The 19,242-nt window shown below is 31.9% G+C and overlaps 1 protein-coding gene across 2 annotated transcripts in view; it reads left to right on the top strand.

The window, feature by feature from the left end:
* The first annotated feature begins 765 nt into the window (after positions 1–765).
* Positions 766–19,242, top strand: part of LOC110374293 (octopamine receptor beta-2R) — a 151,935-nt gene continuing 133,458 nt past the window's right edge. For both annotated transcript variants that reach the window (XM_064040164.1, XM_064040163.1), the window contains exon 1: positions 766–1,071. The gene's annotated coding sequence lies outside the window, so the exon portion shown is untranslated. The remainder of the gene's footprint in view (positions 1,072–19,242) is intronic.

Here is a 19,242-nt window from a genome sequence, read left to right as displayed (position 1 = left end):
GGTTCCGTATTTGAATATCCTGGCAATTTAATTAATTGGTTTTGATTTTTACTTTTAAATATGCTGCTGCGAAAATGTAAACCTATGTTATTCAATAAAGAAAAATACCTAGTGAACGAAGAAAATATGAATCATATTTTACACACAAATTGCAGGAAGCAAAATGCAGGTGAAACAGAGAAAAGTGGCTTGTAGAGAATTGAATAGATTTAAGTCAAACGTTTCCGAAGATATGTCAAGGAAAGATCTAACGATACCTACATATTGTAGCGTAGCAACAGTCTCTTTGAAAATATATGAAATTGAATGACTCAGTCAATTTATTATGTTTTATTTCTATTTCAATATTGTACGACAAATTAATATATGTGATATCGTAAATAGCTATGAAGACGGTTATTAAAACGTGAAACAACTTTCTTTATATTTTCTTGACGATAACAGTTCCGTAAAAATATACCCACTCTTTCAAAATTTATCTTCCATCCCGTCGTCTTAGACTCACGCTCTGAATGTGCCCATCACCTTAAAAGTAAATCCCTTCATTTCATTATAAAGCCTTTGTATAAGACAGTAAATCTAAATTATTTCAGCAATCACTATGCACTTGCGCAACAGTGGCTTATACCAAAGATGAATCTAGATCACAAGCTACCCTTTTCACAAGTCATAAAAAAGCGATAGATTCATCCCCCCGATTGCGGAACCCCGAAAAGCGAATTCGTAATGGCGCGAATACATTATGGCAGTGGCGAATTTCGCGCGTTTTTCGCGTGCGTTTCCCGCGCTTTTGTAGATGCCAAGCCCCAGGGCAGTCGCTCGCGGATCGGCGCGTCAGACGCACGTCCCGCGTTTCGTTTATCGAATCAGTAAAAATTCGCTCTTCGGGTACCAGCACTATTCTCGTAGCTGTGACTGAAAATGTATATTTAGACAATTTATTTGTGAAGGATAAATTAATACCGAGTGTGACAGTGTAGATCCGATTTTTTTTAGTGTTCAGTGATGTGAATGTGGTGAAGATTTTTTTAATGTGATTTACTGCGATTTTTGCGAGACTGAGATAAAAGGGTGAGTAGAGTAATTAAAAATAGTATCTTTTTCCTATAACTCTTTTTTTCAGAAATGAGTTGACAAAGAAACCTTAAACTGAATTATATGGGTAATGTAGATCTACATTTTTAAGATTTCCTACAAGATAAAGTGTCGCATTTTCTATAGATTATATTCACGAGTCGGTAATATCATTTTAAATGAGAGATGAGACCTTTGATTAGTCAATCAATTTAGATCCAAGCTTTTGATTGATTAATTATGACATTCCGTTCCTCCATTATTATTTCATAAGAAGATATCAACATACTTTATGACATTTATTTATGAAAACAGAATTTTATGATTACTAAATTTTTTATTGCATTTGGAACACGCTAAGCCGCGGCTGATTTAATAGTTTTTCTTAATAATCCACACATATTTTCGGAATTTTGCTATTTTATTGTCCGCTGTTATAGCTATAATCTGTCATTTGCCATTAAATTGTGAGAATTTTATGATGAATAATTATAAAATACGATTATAGGTTAAAAATGTCGCTGAATAATTATGTTCGCTACTAATAATTTGAAGCTTTAAACAAAACTATTCAACAATGAGGCTAGATTTAGTGCCTCTTGTTAGGTAAGTATTCTTGCAATATTTAAGTTTTGCTTCGTTATCAATAAATCCAATATAATAATAATCAACGAGATAGATTAGCTTTTCTACTTAGAGTCGACTCATAATAAAATAGATAGGTATGCCTCCACTATACCAAACCATGACCAGCCGCCCATTGCTCAAATCAGCAATTTCACAACTGAAAATGGTTCGGTTATCATTATAGGTGAATACGTAGTGCAACTCTGTTTCTTTTATCGAAATAAATAGAACTGATGAGGAATAGTTGCGATAGATATAAGTACGAGTCAGAATGTCGAAACCAAATGACATTTTTCGAGAAGTCATTTGAAAATTGAATTATTATGATAGGGATATTTGTAATAAAAAAACATGGTATAGCGCAAACAAAAAAATCAGGATTCCGGATTGGGTATCCAAAATTGTTGGGCGTTCCCAAAAGGTTCTATCAAAGACGACTGGCAAACATTCTTAGGAGTAAATAACGCCTTCTTATTGAGATATTTTATGTTTCAAACTTATCGAAATCGACTGTATTTTCAGAGTCTTAGTAAGTCAACAGGAATTTGACGATGACAGAATCAGTATCGATTTTAAAGGGGTCTTTTAAAACCAAGACATTATTTTCGAATACCCTGGTCGAAATGTGAATTACTTATGTTAGTATATTTTTTGAGAAGACTAGATAGAGGCAAGCCTATTTAAAAATTCGAATTGATACTATTTTACTATGGCGTGGGAAAAACATAGTTGTTCTTATTCAACGGTTCAAAATAACTCGTGTAGGGTAAGTAGTTTACAAAAACTGACAATTAATTAGGTACATTATTATCCTCAGACATCGTTCATTTATTTTGTTTATTATTTTAGAAATAATTATGTGAATTGCGAAAGACGTCTTGGATTCAGTAATTATGATGATTTTGATTAATTATTTGTTTATCATAACATACGTAAAAACTGGAGACTTTTTATTACCCATGTCTGGTAATTATCGTGAGAATGGTATCTTGCTTTTGTTTTACCGATTTTTTTGAAGGCGTATGATTTTAAGGAATAAAAAGACGTACGCAAGGCTGGGGATACATTTTAGATCTTCGTTCATTAAAAAGCTAAATCATAAGCAAGATCAGATCAAAACTATCAAGAATCTTGTCATGATCATATTGATCATATTTACTTTTTCATTGGCTAAATCTGATTTTAACACTCTTTCATTAAGTTTCCGTAATACGGAACTAAGATCATTTTAGTGAGTCATAAGGTTATTCTATTGTTTACAAAGACCGGCTATAATTAATCATTATCACATTCGGAATTTGAACACACTTTTATTTTTAAAATTAGCATTGTTCGAACTTGGAGTTTTCGAACATTAGCGGCGGCCAGTAATAAAAAAGAAAACCATAAAAACTTCTTTAAATAAATCCTAACGTTAATAATGCAAAACAGTATTAAAGGCCTCTTTTTATTTTGGACAAAAACTAGAAGAAACATTTAGGAAAAAATGTCTGAGAAGATTGAGTTAAATATTTCTGAAAAATCCCCCGGGAGATAGAGTAAAGCAGTTTTATAAACCCAAGAGGCATTTTAACTCGTTTAAAAAGTTTCGGACTGACATTCTAAGTTAAATAATAGGGGTTAAAGTATGAAATTGCCGATTTGTACTGAAAATCTAAATTGTATTTTTTTTTAATTTTTAACAAACTTATTTAATCAAAATAGTTGCCATTATTATCTATACATTGCGGCCATCTAATAAGAAGGTCATTTATGCCGTTACGATAGAACTCTGAGGATCTAGACTGCACAAACTGTGTGAAAGAATTTTGATCTGCCTCCTGGGAAGAAACTTCTTGTGACGCAGATAATTGTCCAAATCACAAAAAAAAATGGTCGTCCGTTAGAGCAAGGTCTGGCGAATATGGAGGAAGACGAATAGTTTCCAACTGCAGTTCCTGAAGAGTTAAAACGGTTTCTTTTGCTGTATGAGGCCTCGCGTTGTCATGGAGCAATAACGGTGAAGGTCGATTCATGAGTCGTGGCTGTTTTACTGCTAATTTTTTCAACATTATTCGTCTTCGGCTGGGTATCTGGGTAGTTTGACTAGGATCGGCGTTCGCCGTCTCTCTTAATTTCTCGTTAATCACCTGTCAGGCGGTCTTTTTCATGGCTCGTTCTTCAAGTCGAAGTTTCCACCACGAAAGCGTTTAATCCAAAATCGCACGGTGCGTTCATTAGCAGACACCTCTTCAAATGCAGCATTGATATTGCGGGCTGTTTCTGCCGTTTACTTCCGCGTCGGAACTCATATTCAAAAATTACTCAAATTTTCGCAGTGTCCATCTTTCTTGTTTAAGTTGAATAACAAAAACAATTGAACATCGATAATCAAATGTTTCACATTTTTTAAAAGAAGAACATCACAGAAACCACGTGAAAAAAGTTTCATTCGAAAACCTCAAACCATGAAGACTCTATGGCAATTCAAAAACCTACTAGAATAAAACGGCAATTTCATACTTTAACCCCTAATATTAATATTGGTTCTGAAGTAAACATGTTTGGCAAACCGAGATAGCCGCAGCAATGTTTTTGTTTAACTTTTAGTTCTAGTGTGTGGGAACATTTTGAATTATGAATTTCGGCTAGTGGGTGATATTAGGAAGATATTTAGGTAAAAGTGTTTATTCATTTTTGAAGCTGATTTTTATATAACGTTTCTGGACGTTAATGATTACAAGTCGTGTGGTTGTTATTAAGACACAAACTCCTGGTAGTAGATCTTCGATCCATGTTCATCCTGAGGAAAACATTTACTTATGTAGGTACTTCATTTTTCCACTATGACATAGTATTTTCCAAGGCTTGCAACTTTGCGTTTGCCTTTTCTATACTTATACACATCGATGCAACCAATATAACCTGAAATCATGACTGATAGCTCACACTATCATTTTCAATCATTCGTGTACAGCAAGACTTCTTACATCGGTAGGTACAAAATGCCATAAAGTCGTAACCGCAAAATGCCCCTTTACGAAAATAAAATACTTGACTTTCGATTCACTAAGATAAAAATATATATGCACAACATTTGCAGAGCGCCTATATTAATAGTCGGTTACATAGACATTACGTTTGACGGTCAAAAATTCTCATTTATTTACGCCATTACTCTCGGGTACCGTCTGTGGTTATGTAATGAAGCACCCAATTTGTCACCGAGGGATCTAATTAGAAAAAATGTTTTACAAAATATACGTCAGTTTGTATGTTTTTGAAAAATTCAGGAATATTTTGGTTTGCGATTTTTTATCATGTTCACTTTGGTTTGGTTTACTTTATGGTATCGTGAGAATTGTTTCAATTTACAATATGAAAATATTTCGAGGTATAAAGTTTGCTATATAAATACAGTAATTTTTTCCGAACTCCTAGATATAATGTCAATTTTTCATTTTGTAAGATTCACTATTTTACTTGTGGACTGTAATTATGAAGATCTGTTTCCAACGACAGAGAAGATCTAAATATTCCAAAAATAAAACGTTGACCCACAACATAATATTCATTCTTGAGAACGTGTATAGGAACAAAAAGCATAAGGTATTATATTTTAATACGTGAAAATATGTGCTCAAAATATGAGCCGTTTTAACGAGAACGTTTCTAAAATATAGATTAGCGTACATTAGACCTAACATCAAGAGTTTTGTTAAAATTTATTAGGTTAATTTCTTCGATAATTCTCTGCATTAGTACACAAATAGATCGCTTTCAGTACATTTAGTTGTTACTATCTGTCTAATGGTTGTACTAATTTGTTGTTATCAGTGCCGTTGTGATTTATTTTTTAAATGAGCACGTTCTTAATGGCACTTTGACGTAATGTTTTGTGTGTTTGCATGTGTGTGTTGAGGTCAATAACCGTGTCTCATGTCTTTGCTGTAAATATTTTTTAGTGAAATATTTTTTTTTAATGGTTGGTTATATTGTTGGTTATGGTAAATATTGTATTTGTAGTTCCGATCCGAATACATAGTTAGAAACCATAAAGTCTGAAAACAAGTTTTACCAAGTGGAAATTGGTTGGTCCGGATAACTGGGGTGAGGAGGTTAGATAGGCTATAGTCGCTCAATATTAAATACTGATACTCAGCAGCACTTGGTTAAACTCGAAGCCAACCCCGAAGTAGTCGGGAAAAGGCTATGCAGATAATATTTTGTGCATCCTCTACATAAATATTACAAACATCAATAAAAATTAATAGCTTTTCAAAGAAATAACTTCATTTTATTAATAGAAAGGGATATCCGCTGTATAAACGACCAATACAACTTTGTTCTTATGTTTTGAATTAAAGATTAATTTTAGACACAGCTGTTATTAAATAATTTACTACTGAGAAAACAGACATAAATATATTTCATTTATAAATGGAGTAACAATATTGCTTGCATTCCATTGGATTTAATTATCTTTTATCTGTTACAGATTAAAAAGATAGAGTACAGATAGTCATTTATTAATATTTAGTCGGTATAAACCTCTTCAGTCTATACTAAGAAATGGTATGAAAAAACTAAAATGCTCTATGGTTTTTGTACTTAATTAAAAAGTTTATGAACCGTATTTATTGTTTCATACATGTTCATGATATTAGATTTGAGAGATTAGCATTTACCTAGCAGCATGCTGATAAAAATATTATGTAAAGGCGGTGCTACGTAGTTTTCCAAAATTTTTACTCGACACATTTTAGATTAAAGTGAAGATCACTATTCTATTAGCCTTTTTCACTTCCTCAACAAAAAATATATTGCCCAGTAAATCAGGCTTAATATTCAGCTTTTAATATTCACTCTAAAAATTTCAACTTCAGCAATTTTCAGTGAACATAAACTATCTTTTTACGTACCAAAGGGTCGGTCTTATAATAAGTAGATACGGTAAAGGCTGTCAGACCCCTATTTCGGCTTAAAAGGGAATGTTTCATTAAAGTGTACTTACAAAATTTGGCAAAAGTTACGACCAAAGTATTCGCGTATTAAGCTACAGAATTATAGGGTTAAATTAACAGTAGGGAAAGTGAAGGTTAAAAGCAAATGTTTCTTTATTGATGTAAAGTCTAAAATCTGAATAAGAATACATAGCTCTGTATTATTCTGATTTTCGTCACCTCCAGCTTCTTCTGGGTATAATTCAAATTACAAGTAATTTTTATTTAATAGGGTGATGACAGGAGAAATTGATGAGTAAATCTTTATTGTACTCTTTCTTGAGGAGTTATAATTTTGATATTTAATTTGCGATGTTTTTTTTACTCTGATTCTCAAAGAATTACTTATGACCACCTTAGAGCTGCGTCTTAAAAAAAATATAATTAGGTACTACTACTATGTATGTAGTACAACCTTACATTTACACAATAGTGCGATTGTGTACCTACGTCATACGGTAGTGACTCTACGTAAAATATGTATTACAAGTAGTATGCCACATCTTGTTAGACTGAAACTCGACCCAGGTCCTTGGAAAGGTCTCTTTGTATATGATAATAAATTCTTTTAACATATTTAAAGCCGAACTAGTGTATAACCACAATATTATAGGTACGTTACTATGCAAACAATATATTCACGAATGAGATCAAATACAAAAAAAAACGGTTGACGCTTCTCGTGACCAGAAGGCTGCCTATTACCTCGGACAAAGAATCAGCATGGCGATCCAACGAGGTAATGCTGCCAGCCTCTTGGGCACGCTCCCAGTTGACAGCGATGGGGACGAATTTTTTGACGCTTTTTAGTTGTTTGTTTTACTAGGATAGTTTTTGATTTTTATTGTAAATATGTATTGTAAATATCTATGTAAATAAACACACATATTGCTAGATAGAAGAAAAAAAAACTTTTTTTTACTCCTAACTATACGTAACTGCCTTATGATCCTATATCCTTCATATGATAGATAGATAGATATATTCTTTATTATGCACACCACATATAGAATTCATATAGAATCTATATCCTTCATACTTCTTGATTTTCGAGATAGTGCGGGTTGGGTTCCGAGTAGAAGTTTCAATACACATAAATCATCCAAGGCAATCGATAAAGTCAACTTCGAGTATGAGAAAGTTTTGAGGTTGTATCTAAAAATACGTAAAGGTTTTAAACACTATTCAACTTTTTGCGAAGGAGAAAATCTTTAAAAAATCTTTTTAAGAGTAATTTTCGTTTGAAAATAACGTATCCTTCTATTGAATTTTAAAATATATTATGTAAATTATTACGCTACATTTTTTCCACTGTCATTATTTCCAATGAATTACTCGTAATGAAATAAATATTAAATCATGTAGTCTGCAATTGATTTTGACATTACAATTGTGAATTTCAATTAATTCTTAATTACCAGTAATCGGATGTTAATTTCTGCCCAATATTGGAAATATTAGGAAATGAAAGGATATTATCATTTTGTATAATTAGAATTAATTCACACATGATAAAATTAATGTTCCTAATGAATGGCCGATGATTTGTGGTTTAGATTTTGATAGTAATTTAGAGTTATAATTAACATTTGATATAACATTATTTAGTAATAGGTTTGATTAAACATTGAATTTAATGTCGGAAAAATTGCATAAAATATTGACAGACCGACTGAAAACTTTGATTGGTTTACAGATTGTATTTAAAAAAGAAATGCCGACCATCAAGTCAACTGTTGGCCGACTATTTAGTCTGCAGTATGCAGGTACTCCTAGATATCTCATATACGAAAAATCGTTGAATAATACGAGATTTTCCATTAATTGAACCAACGCCCACACCATTCTGTTACTCGAATCTCTGCAATAAAATCACGCTATCCATACATCTTCCGTATATATTGAAGAGTTGCCAAAATCTATTCCATTTCCTCGCTTTGAAGGGCCCACGTTTTGCCGTAATCTCGCCCTATCGTGTCTTTGAGAGCGACCGATATCAGTTTCGCATTAACCAAACGTCCGATCTTGGTTCACAGTCTTTATTGTACGCATTAATATTTAGGGTGTTTTCTCACGTATATTATATGAAAAAGCTTAAGTTATTGTTTTTTTGAAATGTTATTTTATTACAGTGCGTTCTTTTGAGTAAAACAGCAAGTTGAGTTACCTACAGGTTTTAAAATGGTTGTATCAATTGGCTTCTCAGACAGATTTTGAAATTAAATGACCTTCGCATTCATATACAACTTGAAAGAATCATTTAGGTAAATGAGTATTTTTTGAAAATGTAACCGTCTTGATTACTGCTCAAAATAAAATAGAGTATATCTAGCTACTTTCTCTCAGACACAATGATCAGATTTTGTATTCATGATTTTGTAGCCTTAGAAATCCCAAATATTGCGATGAAAATGAGGTTTACCATACTTAAAGTAACTAGAAAACCACTCATCTGAAAGGAACAACGAATTATTTAAACTTACCTCTAGAAACAGCCTGTACATTGTTTGAGGTTTACACCTTATTTAATTATAAGGGATACAAGTGAACCTTTTAGAACCTGTAATTAGATACTGTTCAGCAAATTTCCTAAGTTGTAAATTTAATTTAAACAACACTATATAAAGTTAAACTGATGGGTTGAGTGGGGAAGGAGTGAAGGGCTGAAATATTACTTGTTTACATGATAAAGGATTCACCTTAATTAAAAATTTACATAATGGCTATTTTGTATTTATTATTTTCCGTTAAGTTTTTCTCGCGTTATGTTATTACTATTTTTAATGACATTTATTCCTTTTAAGCTCACTAAATGTTACATGGTTAGGTACGTAGATAGGTTTGAAATATCGAATTGAAAAGTTAGTCATCGCAATATTGGGTAGATACTAACTGTTTCCTACATTTAGCTGTGTCCTTTTTCAGTGTTTGGACTATCTGTATACCAAGAACAGTTCAACAGTATTGGCGTGAAATAATTTTGGGCAAGACCGTGGAAAACAGCCAGTAAGATTATATCAAAAATATTTCATAATCTAGACAAAGTATGTATCTAATTATTTTAGACATGTTTTCCAAAACAAGCGTTACCTACTGGCAAAGATTAAGGGGAGAATGAAGGACGGTCACTGACATATCAATGTCCTCTTGAATACATTTGTATCATTAATAATTCTGGTGACTGGTTTTGTGCATTATGTAATACTGTATTGCGCTTTAGGGTAGACTAATGGCGGTACTGTTTTTATTTCCCAGTCTAAAAATAAAACACTTTCATTACCTAAGAAGTATGAATAACTTGTACTTCATTTGGATAATTATGTAGGTAAACAATATTGATAGAACTTTAGGTAGGTACACAAATTAATACATGCTAAACAAATATTATATGTAGGTACATTGATTTTCAGGTGCATGATTATTTTTAAATTAAGTTATTTTTAACTAATTTATTTCACTCCATGTGTCCAGGAAAGCTACTCTTTATACTCAGGTTCTTGAAGTAGTTTCCACGGGGACACTACGCATGATGAATTTGCAAAGAATGTCAAATACAAAACAAAAATGAGGAGAAGTTTAAAAATGTAAAGTATTTCGTGTAGGAAGAAGTAGCAACGATTTTATGATTCTTCGCATTAATATCATAATCCAACCGGACCAAAAATAACTAAGATTATTTTTTTCGTCAGTAAAGTCCGGTATTCGATTTATGATATAAGTTATTTATTTAATTGGTCAGTTGATGAACGACTTTGTTGAAATTACTCTATTGGTCAAGATTAGAGATGGGCCGACTATTCGATTTATATTCGGCATTCGGCTTATTCGATTTGTGTAATTTAATCTAGCCGAATATTCATTGATTGCTGATCATACATTCTGTTTGGATAATAGGCTAAATAGGATTATTGCAATAGTGGTTGAATCTTAGACTTTATTTTGATTCTATGGAGACTCAAGACCTTTTACTGTTCAAGTTTTATCACATATTGTAATGTTAAAAATACATTATTATGTCACTTAAACACGCCTTAAAGTATCTTATGCATATTCAAATCAGTAAGCTTTTCCCTTCTCTAGTTTGGATTAAATATGAATATTTAAAGACATTCCATAACACATATATTATATATTTAGAATGGTAGTAAACAAACATAAAAGTGTTAAGGTTAAGGTCCAGTGACTTATTTTTAAACTGACCAAATCACAACTAGTTTCTTCTCAGACATGGATTTCTTTAAATTATAGAAACTTGAATTAAGTTCCTACCTATAAGATGATATTTAATAGGGTTCGTGTTCTCAAGTGACTCGACTAGTTGGATAAACAAACAATCACATAACACTTTCAAATTAGATATTTAATGAAATATTTTAAAGCAAAAATAGTTAAGGAAACCAACTAGGTGATTTTGATACTTTGACATTTGGACTTATGATGCCATTTAAGAGCATGATATTTATTTTAATTATTTCAAATAGTCAAATGCCCCCCATTTCGGGATAGGTCTTCTAAAGATACCTTCTCTGTATGCGCAGGATTCCGATCTGATTGGTGGTAATTTTGTTTTATAGATTTTGCGCTAGGATTTAATACAATATAAAATGCGATTAAAATGTTATTTTGGATTACCAGAATCGAACCCACAACACAATAGTTATCATACATTATATACTCTGGCGTATTCATAATAATATTTACATTGTATACTTACTAGTGTTTAATTCAGCTTGTTCGCAAATATTGCGGTATTATTTTACCAAAAACAATTATTTTCGTAAACATAATTATGTCTGAGTACTGTTTGAATACCTCAAACAGACAGACGATTTTACTTGCAAATGTATGAAATATGACATGCAAAATGATTCCGTTTTACTCAAACTTATTTCGTACCAGCACTTGTTTTAATGAATGGTTTCCACTATATATTTTTTTTTATTTTGAGTTACAAATCTGGTTTTATTAAACTGTCCAGACTTTATACAGTACAAGATTTAAACATTATTTATGTTTTGTTTTTATGTTTTGTGTGTGGTGAAAAATCATCAATGGAGGAAATCAAAAATCTCTGCCGCTGCAGAGGTAGGAACTTTTACTAAATGAGTAAAACTGCTTTTATCCTTCTGCAGCCCTTTGTGCCAAAATAAAGGTGCGTTCTGCGTGGGCGACGTAACGGTAAAACGAATGTGAAGAGATCCGAAGTGAATTGAAAGATGTACCTATGCTTCGCCTCATACCGCGTCAAGTTACGTAGTCCGCTTCAAAAGAAATCTTTAGTTTGTTGTTTATGTCGCGCCGCATCGCTTCGCGTTAGTATCAGTCCAGATCGCTCACATAGGATGCAAAGTTACTTTTTCCAACAATCTCACAACCCCATAGAACACGGTTTAAGCTTCACATTGAAACATTTAATGTACCTATCTGGATTTAAATGTATCCTATATGTTCATTCAAATAACTAGACTTTTTTTAACATAATCTTAACAGGATAACTGAAACATTTTTATTTCATTTGTTAACAACAGTAAACTCATGTAGTATATCAAATACATTTTACATGTTCATTCGATTCGGTTAGAATCAGTTGAAGGCCAAAGATTTGAGACACTAATACTTGTTGTAATAGTATGCAAATCAATTATTGTTTTAATCTGGATCGGATTATTATTAGATTAATTTCTATATGTTTTTATTTTCCTTAATTAGGTTATTAGACTGCGCCAAGTATTTTTGCATTTATATAAAAATCTCTCTATACCATAGTATCTACGCATTCGATTCCCAATGGACTAAACATGATCTGAGTATTTCTGCATCAAAAATTCATTCAAAGTAATTACCAATGCACTTGAAAGATCTAAAAATAAATTCAATTCACAGGAACAAACCGCAAATGATCTACAAGCAACTTAAAGAAATAGCGTCATAAATTTCTCAGACAATGTCTACGCAAACGTAAGAATAATTTACAGTTATAATGTAATCACCGTTCAACTTTGTAAAGCATACGTTATGAAAAACACACGATTCTCTATACCACAATGGGAACGAATAAAAACGGCTGTAAATGTCTTGAAACAAAAGATTGTGTTACTATGTTGATTATGTACATGTGAACATCCTATTGATAGTTGAAAGTAACTCATTTATCGCTGACTCTTTTAATCTCGGTTTAAAAAAACTTGAACCCAGAGAGATAAACAACAAATAACAAACTTATAACCTCCTTCTTTTCAGGAAGTCGGTTAAAAGGCCTACTTCTGGACCACTTACCTTAAAAGTTCAGAATTAAAGTTATTTGTAATTAAAACCAGTTCATCCAGTATAAAATGAAAGCAAAACCTGAATTGTTTTAGAATAATTTTCATCTAGGGATACTTTATTGATAAGTCATTTATAAGTATAAATAACACAAACCATAAAATGATATCAGAATCAAAGGAATCGTTGATACCATGCAACTATTTTGATGGATTCGTAATACTATGGGTTTACATGTGGTTTCTAAGAATAGGAGATGCACTATTTCTTTTAATAGCTGGTCGTAAACGTCAACTAGGAATTTATTATAAACAGCAAATACAACCGATGCTTGCGTTGTTAAGTTTTTCATTCACGGAGTACGATTCACGTATCTCTGGACTATATAGTAAAGGTTTTCTCAAGATGTTTTCGTTCACCTTTTTGTCAGCCATTGGTGTCCAAGATATACTTAGAAAGTACATACAAATTTAGAAAAGTTGCATTGGTTCTTGCCTGAACTGGAATCGAACCAACACCCTCATACTCGAGAGCTTGGCTCTTTACCCACTAGGCCACCACGACTGCAAAACAACTATCCTATAATATTAGCCAGTAAAACACGACATGTAACACATAAAGCTATGATGGCTGTGGTCACAGATGACTGTGAAACGTGTCTGTCACCGAACCAGATGTGAACAGATTTGTCCTTCATACAACAGTGCTGTAAAATTCAAATAATGTGGGAAAATTGTTCTAGTGTGCGTAAGTGTATTTGTAGAAGGGTTGAGTGTTGTGTTTTAAAAGTTGTGCAAAATGAAGTTTTGGAGATGAAAATGTACGATAGATGGGTAGTAAGAATATTTATGATGCAAAAATATTGAACTGCTTCGAAGGGATTGGCAGGGTAGGTACCTGTTTTCTTTTTGAAACAAAGTATACTCAAATATGCCTTTATACTCAAAACCTAAATGCTGTAGAAGTCCCCCAAATAGTAGTATAAGAATGAGCTGTTTAATCAATTTTATTTCTCAGCTTCTAAGAAATCATACATAAAAAAATTCTGCTGCATACTCAATATTAGCTTAGAGCATAATCTGAGCTCAAAAATCCTTAGCCAAGTTGTAAACAGTTGAACATCAAAGTGATAATTCAAAACACAGCATTCACAAACTCCGCCTAAATTATCCTTGTAACTACAAAACTGAATGCAAATGCATATCCTCGCGAGACCTCACGTGATGCTGCTTTTAACTAAAGGAAAGCTTCCTCGGTGTATTTTCACTTAGCACGTCTCTTAGGAGTTGAGGTAACATTAATTGCGTAACATGTACTATGTTGACGAAGTGTTTCGAGATGTGTGCGTTTTTGGCCCAAGTTGACTGATAATACAAACGTCAGCTCTCTAAAACAACAGTTTACTGATTTTTACATGCAATTTTTAAACTAATAAAAAGAGGGGTGTTATAAGTTTGAACGCTCTAATGTATCTGTCTGTCTGTGGCAGTTTAGCTCTTTATTGGGAGAATCCGATTTGTTTACAGATTTAAAAAAGGATCGGTGGTCATTTTCTGTGGTTTGATAATGTTTGGCCTGTTTTTTATATTTTTTTTAGGTTTATCAAGTGGGTAGGCACGATTGAATAAAATGGACATGTGTAGAAAAACAAATATCAATAAAAGCTGGTATAAATAAATGCAGACATACTATAACTACTTAGTGACGATTATAGGTTTTGTCCCAGAAAAGTAAGATTTCACAGAAGATTTTCTGATTACATACATACATTCATGAAAAACTTAAGATTAGTCAGATCAATTGAAAGGCAGGCTTAATGGAATTTCTGAGAATTGATTCAGCTTTGCTCAATTCTTGGAAATTCTTAGATGCTGAGCTTATGTGCTTCTGAAGCCTCAATAACGAAATAAACGTTATGAATCGATTCTCGATAAGTATATGACTTCTTTGTCGTAATAAAGGACTTAATAATATGTATAAGCGTACATAATAATGTAAGTATGTATTTGTTATTCTGTCTTCATTGTGCTTTTTCTTAGAAAAGTTATAAGTAATAAGGATTTATAATTTGTTTTTTTTTTATATATAATGAAAAGATGTAGGTATTTTATATTGCAGTTATTTCTTTTGTTTTGTCCTTACAATAAGAATAAAATAATCATATTGGTGACTAACTAAAGCATTGTCTATTCATATTTTAGCATTGGTACCTCGAAACATACTATAGTTTTTTTTTATGTTTAGAGTGATGATTCATAATAGTCTTGATGTTTAGTCTATATGCCATGTGTAGCATAAAATGGTTATTATACTAGATATAAGAAAAAAATACGTACTTTTCAAAACGTGCAAGGCAAAGAGTTCAAAACGATCTTGAAACGTGAACCAAAAGGAGTCAACTTCGTACTGTACAAGATTTTTTGAAGAAAGGTACAAAAAGAGTGGATCTAACGAATTGGATAAAGGGAATCGCCTCAGAAGTACGTGCTGTACTAAAAAAGGCCTAACCGTTTTATCGTGAAAGAACAAAGGATTATTTGAAGTGTTTTGGATGTTAAAGCCTTATACGTGCTTGTGTGTGTGAAAATATTATATTAGAGTAAATAACATTTCTGAGAATATTATGTAGTTGTTCGATAAGCTACTGCCTTTCAATCAGTTTTTTTCTTTTTGTTCCAATAGGTAGCTTTTATGATTTATACTGTTACAAATAATACAGAAAACTTAATACCTATAAGGAGGTTTGTAGCTAAGTATAGATGTTTTATCTTGGGAAAGCTGGTGGGCCATACTTGTGTGTGTAAATGTAGGTACATGCACATTGTCTTTGTATGACTTATGTACTCAGCCAATACTCAGCGCTCTCTAGCTTATGTACCTACGGAAAGATAATGTGCATGTACTACATATAGGACACCAAGTATGGCTCACCAATGGTCTATAGGGTACGGTGGATGGTTAGATGATTACTGTATCTAAACTTTATTCATGCAGTTACTCGTCTTAATGCAATAGTTATGTTGAATGTCCGTCTTTGACATAAGCCTAAAATAATGGACACTTAAAAGACGGACTAATTAGAATCACATTTTTTTAACCCTGTTGGGTTGGTTGGATACCTACTATAAAGTTTCATTTCCTAGCCTCGAAAGTATAATTATAATTTTGACTTTCGTTATGCTCAAAATTGCACAAATTATATTATTCTAGCATCATTTACGCTTCTATCATTTCCACGCATTTCTTTTCGCGTTTTAGCATTTTTTTTCCGCAAAAAATTCGCCTAATAATGTATCTCATTTGTTATTCGTATCACGATAAGTGGATTACTGGCAGATAAAAATCTATTTCTATAATAAAAATATATTCCAACTTTTTCTTTTATCCAAAAGCGATGAATTGTGGAGTCTCTAATTACGTTTTCTAATACAATTTATTTGAGAATTGCGGCTTGGTTTCTTAAGATTTTTTTTTGGGTTCTTAATATTATCTTACAACATTCTCTAAAGATATTTTTGAGATTAATTTTACCTCTTCTAAATTCAGATTTTTTTGGTACACATGTCTTTCTAAACAGAATAACGAATATTTAGTTTATAATTTACTTAATTAAATACATACTTATGTTTCTTAAAGTGGAATATGGATGAGAAGATTATGTTTATCGGTTTTCTTACTTAAGTAAGTACTTATAGGTACCTACTCTTTAAGTAGGAAAACTTTCCTAATAGAGTAGAATTGTTTGGTAAACACACGAGGTGTTTATGTAAATGAAGACCAAAAGTTATTTATAAACCTTTTCAAACCATTTGTATAATCATGATCAAATTAAGTCCGCATTAATTTTGTATGTTGTTGCTACAAGCGAAATGTGTTAATATACCTAAATTATATGTAAATGTTATACACAATTGAGCTTCTTACTGTATAATTACAATGATGAATGTTAAAGAATTTCTTTTAGTTGTAAAAGAAGGTGTGTCATTAAATATTCTTAGTTAATCATAATAAATTATAATATTTATATCATCGTATATACCACGATGATATAAATGCGTGTCGAAATGATTAGGTATTTATTTCGGGAAAAGAAAAAAAGTTATTAAATATTCATGTCACAGTAATAATAAAAGGTATATTACTTCTATGATATCACCATGACGAAAGAATACGGTGTGTTGGTATGGGTTGGTAAATATGTTGTTCCGGTTCTACTAGAATAACGAAGGAAAACATCCCGCATCCGGATAAAAAGTTGCTTTTGTACTTTCTCAAGCTTTAGTTACTTTATCTATGTACCAAACATTAAAATCGGTTTGGTAATTTTACCGTAAAAAAGCGGGACTGAAAGATAGAGCTAGGTATTTTCACTTGTATAATATTAGTGGGAAATTAATAAGTGTCCAGTAACATAAACATCAGAGATATATTAATAAAAGTCCCCTTAGGCTAGTCTAAACTTAGCAGAATTATTATTAGACGTACATATACTATGTTTTACTGAATTTTGTATTCTTATATTAGACATTGCAATATTAATTCCGGTTCACATAACATAAACTGGTTCAATATTCACTCATGACATTAAAATTATAATATCTAGATGAACAAACTAAAAAGAAATAAAAAAAAAACTAAAAAAACAACGGCCGTGACATTTTACTAAACATGTACTTACAAGTTATAACAGAAAAAGTAAAAAAATTCTTTGAGAATATAAAACAAAAGAAAAGTCAAAAATATTAAATACCATATACCTACTATACTGAAATAAAAAAAACGATCGTCTCATTTTAAATTTCGAATAGACCGAACTGATACTTGGCAAATTGTCAACTGAACGACTTTGGTACAGCCGGAGACATTTGTGGCATCTGAGCAATGTCACGGACAAGAACTAGTATAAAGTACATGAATATCAATTACTAGAAAGAAGTATCGTGCTTACGTAAATGTGACGTCATACGCATACAAACATACATTCGTATTAGGAATAGAGGTAGCTATACGTGTGACAGAAAAAGGGCGATCTATGTAGTTGATTTGTACTGAGGCTTAGCAAATTCAATTGTCTTCTTCTTGTATACATTTAATTAAAAAAGGTAGAATTCTAAGAAGGTCCCCATAGGTATACCACTGCTAAAAAAATACAAAATGTCCTCATAATATTGTTTTTTTTGTACCAACTTTTCAAGTTATTAAGTCCCCCGTCGCGTCTGTTTTTCCGTAATAGACTCAAAAAATATTAGTTGTAGTGTTGCTAAAAGGGGAATCAAATAAATCACTATTAAAGTTGTATTTCCTATCACCATACTAATTCCTCATTTGTGAAAACAAATGAACTACCGTCACATATTAGCACAGTTGTTTCCACCAATGGCAGTTGCCCGTTTACTACTTAAACAATGTTTTCATTAAACGTCAATAAACTGATAATGTAGGTACATTTGTTTTCATGTAGTTTGAATATCGAATGTGTGCTCACATTTATGTAAATAGTGAAGTGTTTGAGTTTGCTGGCAGAATTAAATCAAAACGATTGTACTATAAATAGTTGACCCTATGGACAGGGAATAAATGAGTTGATTTTTGGATAGGCGGCTCAGCATAATAGATAGCTAAATTCTAGTTATTGTACAGAAGTATACATGTATGTATGTATTACCCTTGTATGTATGTATTACCCTTTTGTCATGTTTATATAATTAAGTTAACTGTAGTATGTGTTGATTTCTTATGGTTGTGTTTTGTTTAGTTTAGATTGTTTTGTTTATTTTAGTTTAGAAATAATTAGAACCTATCTGTCGCATTAGGCACGTCCTGTAATGGAAGATGTAAGGTTTTATGTGTGAATAAATAAATAAATATCTTTCTCTGTATGAGAAGAGGTTTGTGACCTGCAGTGGGACAGTTAAAGGCTGATGATGTATCCGCATCATTAAATGCCAATACTATTTGAAAATGAAAATAAATAAGAAGTGAATAATGAGCGATCATCATCTTGACACAATATATAAAAAAAAAACGGATATTGTTGCATTCCGAAATCAATCCGGATAAAATGTTAATTAACATGAAACAAAAAAAATACACTGGCGGCCACAAATAAGTGGACAACTTTTATAATAACAACAAAGTATTTACTTATGTAGAAAATCCAAGAACTAAATAAAGCTTTCTTTGCGATATTAATCATACAACAATTTCTTTATGTAGACAATTAATCGCTTCCTCGTCCTTCATATATTTTGCATGGATTATAATGAATATCTTCTTCCGCATAACATGTCATGTC

Source organism: Helicoverpa armigera, chromosome 21 (genome assembly GCF_030705265.1).
Source record: "Helicoverpa armigera isolate CAAS_96S chromosome 21, ASM3070526v1, whole genome shotgun sequence".
NCBI classification, from domain to species: domain Eukaryota; kingdom Metazoa; phylum Arthropoda; class Insecta; order Lepidoptera; family Noctuidae; genus Helicoverpa; species Helicoverpa armigera.
Note: the sequence above shows the minus strand (reverse complement) of the source record. Positions and strands in the feature narration are given on the sequence as shown.